We start from the raw sequence: 12,311 nt of genomic DNA, 5'->3' as shown, positions 1-12,311 counted from the left end.
TTCCTACTAAATACTGCAGTTGTTTCTTTCAAAGGTCTCATCCTTAGGAATCCAGGAAGATAATACTGATTTCCATTAGGTAAACATTTTGTCAGGAGTAATTCAAGTTTTGTACACTAAGCATTCCACAGAGGTAAAAAAGGATTTCTTGGATCAGATTCCAGCATGAAGAATGAATGCTTAATATCTAAGGCAGCAATGTTTGAGGGGAAAACACCCCCCACAAAGTTCAAACTTAGTAAATACATATGTACATAGACAGTGAGGTCAGTGGATTACCAAAGACAGAGCATCACAAAACAGATGAAACAGTCAGTGCTCCAGGTAAAAGCAGCCACACTGAGTGTCACCGTGTTGCTCTCAGCAGTTACAAACTCCTCACTATAGGTAGTGGAAAAGTCCTTTTCCAGCAATCCCCAATTACTCAATTAGGCGTTTGCAATCACACTCACCACCAGCTTCATTCTGTTCAGTTGTCACTGGTGTTTTTCTCTGGGTTTGTTTTGTTGCAGTTTTTTGGGGTTTTTGTTTGTTTGTTTTCGGTTTTTGTTTTGGTTTTGTTTTTTAACAGATGCAGCTAGTACTTAGTGAAGCTCTGACTTCATGGATGGCAACAACAGAGACAATGAGGGGTTCCTTGTACACCTCACAGGCGCTCTCCAGCTTCAATCTAGGACTGGGTTTTGACCTTTCCAAGAGCTTTTCTCAAGTTCTGCTGAAGTGAAGTTGAAAGATAACTCAAGATCTGGGTGTGATTTTTATGCAAACTGCTGAGGACCAGGGGCACAAACAGAAGAACTTCTGAGAAGTCTCTTCAGGAGCTAAACCTGGTGAGGTGAGGTGGAGCCTAGGGAACCAGAGAGGTTCCTTTTTGCTGAAGCTTCTGCCTTCCCTTCTAAGTTGCTAATTTCCCATGGGATCAAACTGTTGGGTCCTGTGGATACAGAACCCAAAACCATCAGAGCCAAGATGGACAGACTGGTATTTTCTAGACATCTCAACTCATACTACTTCAGTGTCTCCAGGGTAATGTCTTTTGCAAGGTGTGCCTGTCTGCTACAAAAATCAACTGCAATTAAATGATTTACAAGAGACCCACAAAGAGGTGGCAAATTGTCATTGTTGTCTTGTCTTATGCTTTCGATTCAAGTCTGGCTGCAAGGCGTAAGCCTAGAAGCTAAAACAGCTGCCTCCTCTCTTGTTACAATCTCCATTAACCAGTTCCCCAGCCTAAGGATTTTGCTTGCCCTGTTCAAAATACTCTTGGAGTGGCACAGCTGCCACAGAGAAAACTGGTCAACTGCCATAATAAGTATGCAAAAAATTAAGACACAGGGAGAAAATAATTAAAGTAATGGAACCAGTTTATCCATTCCTGCATGTTTTCGTAATTCATTTAGAAAGAAGCATCTCAGCTGCTTGTCCTTGAATGCCCCGGGGAAGCTCTCTGCAACTTGACATATTTAAATGGTTTCTCTGGTCATTGACTCTTTTTCTCTGCACTTCAACTGAATGCATCAAAACTAGGGGACTAAAGCAGTGCCCACCATGAGGCATGTGCCCCAGGACATGACCATGTCTCCCTTAGCCTGGCAGATGGACTCAGTGCTATTCAGACAACAAAGGCCTAAAGGGCACCCAACCTTCAGTTAATTTCCATCAGCTTCAAATAGCTACACCATGAGAATGGTAAAACTGTCAAATGAAACACCTGTGGAAAAAAAAATAAAAAAAAAAATCAGGAAACTGCAAAATGGAGTAGGATTACGTAGCTTCAGTGTGCCTTCACCTGCACCTCAGAGGTGACTTGGGACCTCATTCTATGGCCAAATGTTTCTCAAATAAAACAAGTTTACACGACTAAAGACAACAACGACAGCAACAGACTAAAATTAGAGCTTACATGCAGCCCACAAGTGGACTCAGATACTTTTAAGACTGATGAAGAAACGCTTTAAGTACTTATAAATATCTCTTGCAATTTTAAGTCAGCAAATGCTGTTTTTTTAAAAGCAATCTTCAGTCTTAACTCTCTCCAAAATGCATCACCCATCCAGGTCACTTATCCTTTCTGCCTACTTTTGGTGCATTCTACTTCAATCCTCTATTTTTTCCTTTAAACGCTATTACCCATGAATGTCAGACACACATGCACAAAACAGTTTAGCAAAGACAAAACCAGATCATAGACCACCACGACAAAACTTTTAGCCTGTCACAATTTCATGCAAGTTTGGGTCAAGGTCTTTCCTATGCCTCCTGAAACTCTCAGGCATCTCTTAAGTGGGAGGAAGAGAGCACCATTGATGTTAAATACACTATGAACAAATTAAACACAACTTTTACTGTTGAAAGAGAAAACAGAGGTTTCTTTCTTGCATGCAGAAAGGAAAACTTGTTATAACTCAACATGTTTTAAGAGCTTTCCAGTCAAGAATACTTAAAAAAAAACAAAACCCTCTACCAAAGTAGGTCACCTTTCCTTGCAAGAGGACCAAGGAAAAAAGCACTTAGGCTCCCTGTTTCCAAAGAACAGATGCTTTCACATTATTAAGAAAACATGGGTTTAGTCACTGTTTTTTCCACAGATAACTTTCCAGATACAAGGCAACAGCTGGACCATCTTTAGCGTACAGACAACAGTAGTGCCATTATTGTAGCTCTGTTGCTCCACACATAGAAAAAAAAAATAATTAACACAGCTCCAGTTAATTTTACTAGTAAGAGCCCAGGGGGGAACAGTGCAAGTGAAAAGAACCCAGTGCTGCCAAGCTTTATGTGACATTTTGTGCAAGTTATTGAATGAGCTAATTCGTACGTAGCTACAAGCACATGTTTAACAAAATTGTGTGGATCTACTGATGGGGAAAGGCATTTAATTATAGCGTCAGTGAACAAAATTCCCTTTATCTGGGGCATCATCAAGTCAGCTCCTGCAGCCATGGTCATGCCAACAAGCAGAGGAGAATTGTGCTCTCAAATACAGAGGTTGTTAAACACCCTCCACAGCCCCCCAGCTCCAGGTCTCCTTGCTAAAACCGCCACCTAATGCAAGACATAAGAAAAAAAAATAAACAAACAAACCAAAAACATGCGAAATGTTAACAGAGCCAGAGGGGAAAATGTTTAATATGCAACGGCCACCAAACCCAGTTTAATCAAACGGGTAAAAAAACATAACTCAAAATAGCTTGTAGAGGGGGACAACAGAAGTGACACCTGCAGCACTATACTCTGAGAAGACTCTGGTACACAAAACCATTTCCATCTAGAGCTTAGAAACATAACCACAGAACCATTTCTATTTAACTTCAATCTCACCGAACCCCATTTTTACAAAATCAAAATATGAACAAAATTAGAGTTGATCTGCTTTCTCTCTCAACCAAGAAATACATCTGAATAATTCATTAACACGTTCCTTGGTTAAATTCTTCTTCTTGCCTATTCCACTCATTCTACTCTCAATTAAAGCGTTAGAAAAATACATATAATATTTTGTCATTTCTTCTTGTGTATGCCACAAATATGTACTACTACCTTCAGAGGCACTGAATTATTGGTCCAAAGTATAATTTCCAAACACTTAAATACAAGGTAATATTAACGAGCTCCATTATCATTAAAGAAAAGCAAAGTAGGGAGACATCTTATTTAAATGAACACCTTTGCTCCCCACACACCGCAGCCCCAACATATAGCCTTTGAACTAAAATATTGAATATACTCAAGAATGAGAATACAATTCTTTAAGCAGATCTGTGTGCTTCAGAGTCTGGTTAACCAGTTACTTTTCATTCTTTTCAGTTCATTTAACTTTGGAGAAACAAGGAAAAAGAAGATACAGGACAACAGCAGCAACACAACAGTGTGCAATCACAACAGTGATTAAAAAAAATTAATAAAAGTAACCGCTTCCCCTCGAACATGGTATGACAGCTTCTCATGAAAAAAAGGAAGTGTGTTTCAAATGTCTCAGGGTGCAAACCATGAGTTTTTAAATGGAACTTCATCTGCATATTTTCATGGTCCTGCACATGTAATTCTATTTATTGAAATGAATCCTCCCACTCAAACTCTATCGCAGAACCTTATGAAAGAAGTTCATAATCCTCTGAAGTAATATTTTATTAATCAGGATAGAATAAGGGTTTAGCTGAAGTTCTATTACAAAACAAAAAAACGTGGTTTCATGTGCATTTCATCCAATTCCATCTAAACTCTTTTCTCTTTCATCCTAATACTAGGGTTCAAGACTGCATCTGAAATAGCCAGAAGCTGCTTCCTCGAACGAGTTGGGCTGGCAGCTCTCTACTACTTCACTACTTCATGTTGGTTTGTTTTTAATAAATGAAACAATCCCATGGTTAAAATAATGCTTTAGGCAGAAAGAAAACATTCATATTCCACATCTTGCCCAAAACAACATGCAGAAGTAAATCAACAAACATAGGGAAAATAATCCAAGACCATAACTTAAAATGCTGACAACAACAAATACACAGAGAATTACATGAGAAAGATGCTGGGGGAAAAAAAAAAGAGAACTGTTTCCAAAAATGCAAGGCACTATGTGCTACAGCTAGAAGAGCATAATCTTACCCTCTAGCTGAACCTTCCCTTTTTATCTCTGTATTCTAAATTTGCACTGGTAGCTTTGCTAAAAATATACTTTGAAGTTGTCATAGCTATTGGTCCTGGTTCGTCTTTTTTCTGCCTCTGAGAACAACTAAAGTAATAGATCACTGTAATTAGACTTTTATGGGTGCAAGAGACAGCTTCTTTCAGTTACAAACAGGAACCAAGAAAAGATGAGCCAGAGAGGAAAGAAAACTACATAAATTTAAGACAGACAACTGCTTCTGAATATGGAGAAAACTACAAAAAAAAAAAAAATAGGTATAGGCTTATCACCAAAATCTCTAACTACAAGGAGGGATACAATACCCAAGAGCTAAGGCCACCTTTACACTAGGGCTAAGGCCACCTTTTCCAAGAATGGAAAGACAGATTCATATGCGTAAAATGCAAACCAATTATTCTGTGCATTATTTGAATGGAAAGATTTAAGGCATACAGGATAGTAAGAAAATATATCATACATACACACACACACACATTTGTATCTTTTTAATATCTTTTATATACATTCTAAGAATGTATCTCCTATACTAGCCTAAACAATATATCCAGGAAAAACATAAAGGTTATCTGTTCATCATCATTACTTCAAAGGCAGGTAAGCGTGTGTGTGTGTGTATGGATTTATATATCTAAAAAGAGAAACAAGAAGATAGTTATTTGAGGGTCTACCTACCTACAAAATTACATGCGTTTCCCTATTTGTAACTGATCTGAATCTTTAACCTCAGCTAAGTCTTAACTATTACTGCAAGATATATGACGTAAAGAAACAAACAACCACAAAGTGTCCAAAAGCCCTTCCAGCAGGTGGATCACCTCCATCTGACTCTAAAAACATGTTCCTGCCACTTGTATGACAGCTTTATTTGTGTCTAAACAATGATGCAAGTCAGCTTCTGGAATCCTCTGGGCACTAACTTCTTGCAATTTCACACTAATGCCTTAGATCATTAATCATTCATACATGTCTAACAGACACAGAAATCAAACCCACCTCCCCAGCTTTACAGCAAGGTTCCCCTGACAGATACAGCCACGGTCAGCGGCATTAGCTTTGTTCAAGGACACCGACACATGTCAAACTTCAGCAGTACAAATTGTTTGCTATTGCATGAATAAAGGGTGTTTAGGTATTTTAGACAGTCCCTATTCAAGGGAATCTGAAGACGGTACAAACATAATGTTAGAAAGACTTCTTGGCTCACTGCCTCTCCTTCTCTACTTTTGCAAGAAATGATGTCACACAGGCCTCCTCAAAAACATGCCTACACCTATCCTAAAACAAGCTGGCTTCTTTGAACGCACTATTACATGCAGTGGCTGCCCCAGAACTCCACTTTTCTGAGAATTAGGAACCACCTCCTAATTCCCAGACTGCATTTATTCATCGGAAATCTATAAAAAATTTGTGTGCACGCCAGTACTATCCTCAGCTTTGTAACATCTCCCTGCCTGACATTTATCCCTTAGAGCACTCTTGCAGAGTAATTGCATCTCTCCTACCTCAATCTTGTTTTGCTCAGCTAAATAAGCCACTTGTTTCTAGTCCATCCTGTGTAACCAGGTCACGTTTTCTGAAGAGAGGAGATGACAACAGAGAAGACTACACCATGACCTAGATGAGGCCATATCACCGGCCCTTTGCATAATACTACTGACACCTATCACTCCCCTGGAAATATTTCTCCAAGGCACTCTGTGATTGTATTTGTGTTTTTCACTGCCGTTGCACAATGTTGGACCATGACTGTCCTATGACTTACCAGCATACTTGGGTCTCTCTTCTCTGCTGCTCCTACCCGACAGATAGGACTAAATTTAACGCTGTGATTCCTCTCCCCAAGATTTTGTAATATGAGGTATGGAAAGGAGAATTATTGAACGTTACACCTGTTATTATAGGAAATGCCAAGAGGGAACCTCCTAGATAAAAAATATCCATTTCTGCCTTTACTGCAGCCACAATTTAACAAGTAGCCCATCTTGCACACAGGCATTTCCCCCTCTCTGTGCAACACCTTATGCAAAGTTGTTGACACAGTAAGTCAGCTGGATAAAGCAATTAGCAAGGCTTCAAGAAATGGTCAAATTTTTTTTATATCCAAGGCACCTGAGTATTTGCAGGAATAAATTAACCGAAACCTCCTTTTCGATGTGCAGTACAGAAGTGCAGAGTTAAAGTTGTCCTGCTGCCTAACCTGTATGTTAATACATCTTGGTAACATGACTGGATTTAAATTTATTTTCCAACATTAACAATGCTAGTTTGGGGGTTACTTATCAAAAATTGTGTACATTTCAATTCCTGAAGTACTGATATGTACTCTCAAATTCAGTCCTAGTTTAATCCTGGGTTACTGCTTTTAGACTGGAAACAGAATAAAAATCAGGAAGTGTCGAGCAAGATGGCTTAAAATGCGATAAAATAATCTCTAACGACAGTACAGGAAAATCTCTGGGTGAAGAGTGAAGACTATAGGTCTGCAGTGTTATGTAGCACAACTTAAGAGCAAACAAATAGTAGTCTTGGTGTTCTGACTAGCTCCAAATACCTGTGTTACTTTTTTTTTAACCAAACAGTTAATTTTAACGACAGTCTCTTCCCCGTCTTTCTGCTTTGCAGTCCATACATTTTTTGCACGCTTACATCTGTCTTCCCAACTGCTTGTTCTCCCATTTTCCACCCTATCACCACGTTGGACCAGGTCTGAGAGCAGCAGTCCAGCTATTTGCCTGGACTGGAGCCCCAGAATCTGCCTAGAGAAAAGCTGCTAATGTAAGGTTGCCTTTTTCTTTTTTTTTTTTTTTTTTTTTTTTAAATTATTACAATTCAGATCTTAAACCAGAATTTAAAAAGAGAGTAAGGCTGCCAAGTACCGAAGGTAGCAAACAACTGGGATTTTTCTGAAAGCATCTTGTGGCAGCTGCAAGTTTGTATTACATTTACTTACAACAGTAATTGCCTTCAGAAATTAGATTTTCCTGCTTGTTCAAAAGATTTATGATGAGTAACCATAAAAATTCAAAATTTAACTCACTAAGTGCCAACTTTAGCAAGCAGATATAGAAGATGTGTCTGGCAAAATTAAGCAGAGATGTAAATGTACCACCTGATAATCCAGGTCAATTCTTTGATGATACCCTTTGATACCCCTCAGAGCATGCATGCTCACAGGGGTTCTAAACATTCTAACAGTATGGTTTATGAACTCTTCCCCATCCTAAGAGATCTTTCTCAGGAACAAGTTCACTTTGCTATCCATTCTACATTTTAATTTCTGTGTTTTCATCCTTCTTGTTATATTCCCCAGGTACTCCTAAACAATTCTTCCTTATTAGCATTTTCAGTTCTTATTTGGTCAAGCCCGAAATATTTCAGTTTTTCTTTTCTCTCAGTGACATGACAATTTTCCATCATCCTTTCTGTAAGAGGATTTGATTTGCCAATTTATTTTGGTAACAGGTCGCCTAATAGGTCTAGTGCCAGAAGCTGTTTGTCAACAGTTTGTCTTTCAATACAGTCTGCAGAAGGTGAACTTTCAGACCCAGATTATTGGAATGATGAGCCAAAAGGCCCCTGGGACATAGTAACTAGCACTTGGAAGCCAGAAAGACAATAAAGAGTGGCTGGATTTCAAGAGAATGTGACAGGTGTTTAAAATCAATTGATATTTTCTGTTACTGTTTGCTTGGAGTGTATTTCTCTCCTCTCACTGGCTTTTCATTGCATTTTTTTTTTCCTTCCGTGCTGCAGCACCCACACAACGCTCAGAGACTGAAGTGAGGACTGGGATGTCACTCACTTCCACAGAAGCCCTTGTGTATTGACATTACCTGCTCCCATGAAAAGAAGGGTAGCGCATTTCAAATAGTCTTTTTGAGCACTGCATACTACTCTTCCAGTAATAATCCCAACAAAAAATACATCAGCATCTTCTGCAGATGTGGCCAGACTGATTAAAGAGAACATGGCTCCTCTGTTTTACTTGTAGAGCAGCACTTAAATGGTAACACAATTTCTGCAGAGACTTTAAATTTTTCATTGGATATCACTATGCCACACAAGATAAATGACAGCACACCCTTACTGCGGCACTACCCACAGCCCTGTAACCAGCCCAGACACAGACACAGAATCTTAGTGGTTGGAAGGGACCTTTGAGATCATCGAGTCCAACCACATAAAAAAAAAAAAACTACACACACACAAAAAAAAGCACCCACCAACTAAACTCCACACCCACAACCCCACACACAACACCCCACCACAAACCAATAATCTTGGGCACTAGAGCATGCCCTGAAGAGCCATGTCTACACGTTTCTTAAATACCTCCAGGGATGGTGACTCCACTACCTCCCTGGGCAGGCTGTTCCAGTGCTTGACCACTCTTTCAGTAAAGTAATTCTTCCTAATATCTAATCTAAATCTCCCTTGCTGCAGCTTCATACCATTTCCTCTGGTCCTGTCGCTATTCCCTTGGGAGAAGAGGCCAACCCCTGCCTCTCTACAATTTCCTTTCAGGTAGTTGTAGAGGGCAATGAGGTCTCCCCTCAGCCTCCTCTTCTCCAAACTAAACATGCCCAGTTCCCTCAGCCTCTCCTCATAAGACTTGTTCTCCAGACCCCTCACCAGCTTGGTGGCTCTCCTCTGGACACGCTCCAGCACTTCAATGTCTTTCCTGTAGTGAGGGGCCCAAAACTGAACACAGTACTCGAGGTGAGGCCTCACCAGTGCCGAGTACAGAGGCACGATGACTTCCCTACTCCTGCTGGCTACGCTATTCCTGATACAAGCCAGGATGCTATACTATATACATGTTTGTATATACAGGACTAAGTACTGAGACATACAGAGGGATGAGAGGAAGCACAAATCCTAGGAGTAGGATGCAGCTTGCTTAATTATAGGTTTCTACCATATGACATAAGCACCTGACAGCTAGGTGTTGAGGCACCCATGATAGTCAATGGAGAGCTAGTCAATAAAGCTCATGTAGTTTAGGGTACAATCAATTTTAACAAGGGTAGGGTGAGGCAAATCACACCCTAAACACTACTTACCCTAATAAGTGCATCTGCACTACCTAATTCACACACAGATGTCTCCCAGAACAGTAGGGCAACACTGAGCATTTTGGATTAAAAAAATAACATGCCTCACAATTTGATAAATATCAGCCCCCAAAAGGTTAACCCTGAAGGTAGAAGAAAGTAAGACTTATCTCATTGAGACCATCTGCTGTAGCAATCAAAGCAGTTAGAATCCATTTGCTTGCAGGAGTCCATAGAGAATATCACAAACTAATTGGAGTCAAAATAAATTAGTTTATTTTGTTCTGCATGGCCAAAATCCATCCCACTCAGTTTTACCTACCTAAGTAAAGAGAACAGCCTGTTCTAGGCCTTTCTCCATAAACAAAACAAAGATTGCTCCAAAGGGACACTCAGCACCGCCTAAGACCTGATTTGTCCTTCAATGTGTGGATTTTATGCTAGTGATCAAAAGGAAAACCAGGCTACAACAAAAACCCTCTTAGCTTATTAACTTCAAATTGGCTGCAGTAAGTCTCAGTAAAGAAAGCATGAACAATTTGGGGTTGTACTTCTAGGGCTTTCCTCCCTCATAACCCACAGACATGACAGTTATGACAAGCAACAAAATAGGTGACACTTACAGCAGGAATTACTGTGGTCCTATTATTGAAGCCCACCCTTATTTCCTCTTCCTTAGGGGGACCAACAATTGCATCTCAGGATTCCTGCTATAAGCAAACCTCTTCTTTTACTGTGACACAACACCAACCCTCAACTGTACAGTATGCTGGCAGATCATGGTCTGTATTTCAGGGAGTCCAGTGCAGTGTTTTTCTCATTCATTACTGGCAATCAAGCCACTTGAAAGGAAATGAGAGATGAAGAGCTAAACACTCATTTGGAGAGAGGAGAAATAATCAAGAGAATAAAAGTCTTGTCTCAGATTTTGCATATGATTTCTCAACACTAAGGAACATATAATTGATGTGTAACACATATAACTAATATCAATCAGTAAAGTAGATTTAGAAAGTCAACCAATGGAAGTTAACTTTGAAGAATAGGTAATATTAAGCCTATTCATAAAAGTAACAAAAACCCTCAACAAAGAAAAAAAACAAACAACTGACAGACATACATTAGCTTAATACTGACAAAACAGAATATAATATTACTGAACAATGCATGGGGCGTGCTATTCTAAAAGATAACTGTGTATTTGACAGAGGACTATTATGAAGGGCTGATGATACTGACGTCTGAGCAATACCAGTAAGGAAAGATGGATCAAATGGTATGAGTACATTCCCCATTGATACTGCAGAACTTGCAACCCTTATTCTACAACAACAATAATTAAACACTAAAAGGCAAAGAAATGGAGAAATCCTTAAGTAGAAATGCCATAAGATGAACAGAAAGTGAGGCCCATTCAAATAAAACATAACGTTTTTGAGAACAGGTAAGTGGATTCTCTGCAGAGTCACAGATTTAATGCCCTAATTCTAGATCATGCAACCAGAAACTTCTTTCATATCCCCGTTCCACTTCAACTTGCTGGGGTGTTGGACCTCTCAGCAAATAGGTTCCAAAAAGATAATCTGACTAACCGACTACTGCTACTTCCAAATTAGCAGCCAAAGTGTGTTCATAACACATTCAAAACAAACAAGCCTACACATTACCCAGAAAATTTTCCCATGTTAACAATTCCAGATTCCAAACCAAATATGCAACAACTAAACCAAAATTATGGTTATCAAAAAGTAACACTTTAAACAACTTATGCTCTGTACAAAACCTAAATTATTTTCTCAGCATATGAAAGTCATCAAGATTGCAGTCACGCAAGCAGAAAACAGTACCATGGACACCCAACACATTTTAGATTCTTATAGCTATTTTGTAAGGTGTAAAAACATAAATTTTACCCAGGGCTGTACTACACAAGAAAACTTGATGTGAGATAGCATTGTAGCTCTTGAGTTAACAGAATGTTAGCTTACTTGAGCCATGCAAGAGATTTTATTTTTGTCAGAACCATACATCACTTTCGCATGCTATTTAAGAAACATTCTGCAAGCTAAATAACATATATTTACACAATTTCATTAAATTACAAAAAGACTATATTTCACAGATAACAGATACATCTAACCCAGAGTAAAACACCTTAGAAAATGGGTCAATAGATTGCTTTCCTTCATCTTTTATACTACCTCCAAAGTACTTCAGAATAAGATTTTATCATGGTGAAAGAAAGTTCTTTGACACCATGCATTGCTATTTTATCATCTTTGTCCAATTAATTTTTCACTAGCACTTGAGAGTTTTCTCTTTTTTAATTTAAGAAATGCAACGGGAGAAGTAATAACAACTACCTGCAAAGAATCGAACTGTAAATTATGCAACAAAACCCACAACATGGAAACAGAAAAAAATGTACTAAAATATTGTTGTATGCCAGCTGCTTTATTCTTAGCGTGATAAAACTTGGAGGGTACATATAATTACTTTAGCTAAACTTAGTAAACTTGAACGATTAGGTAAAGTCACCTCACAATCATTCACAAGAAGTTATAAATTTCAAGTTATTAGTTTGCCATCAAATATTTTATACTAACAAGCTT

The 12,311-nt window shown here is 38.9% G+C and overlaps 1 protein-coding gene across 6 annotated transcripts in view; it reads right to left on the bottom strand.

The window, feature by feature from the left end:
* RGS6 (regulator of G protein signaling 6) overlaps nt 1-12,311 on the bottom strand; it is a 292,576-nt gene that overhangs the window by 266,487 nt on the left and 13,778 nt on the right. The gene's annotated exons all lie outside the window — the stretch shown is intronic.

Source organism: Chroicocephalus ridibundus, chromosome 4 (assembly GCF_963924245.1).
Source record: "Chroicocephalus ridibundus chromosome 4, bChrRid1.1, whole genome shotgun sequence".
Lineage (NCBI taxonomy): Eukaryota > Metazoa > Chordata > Aves > Charadriiformes > Laridae > Chroicocephalus > Chroicocephalus ridibundus.
This window is presented reverse-complemented; position numbering and strand designations above follow the sequence as displayed.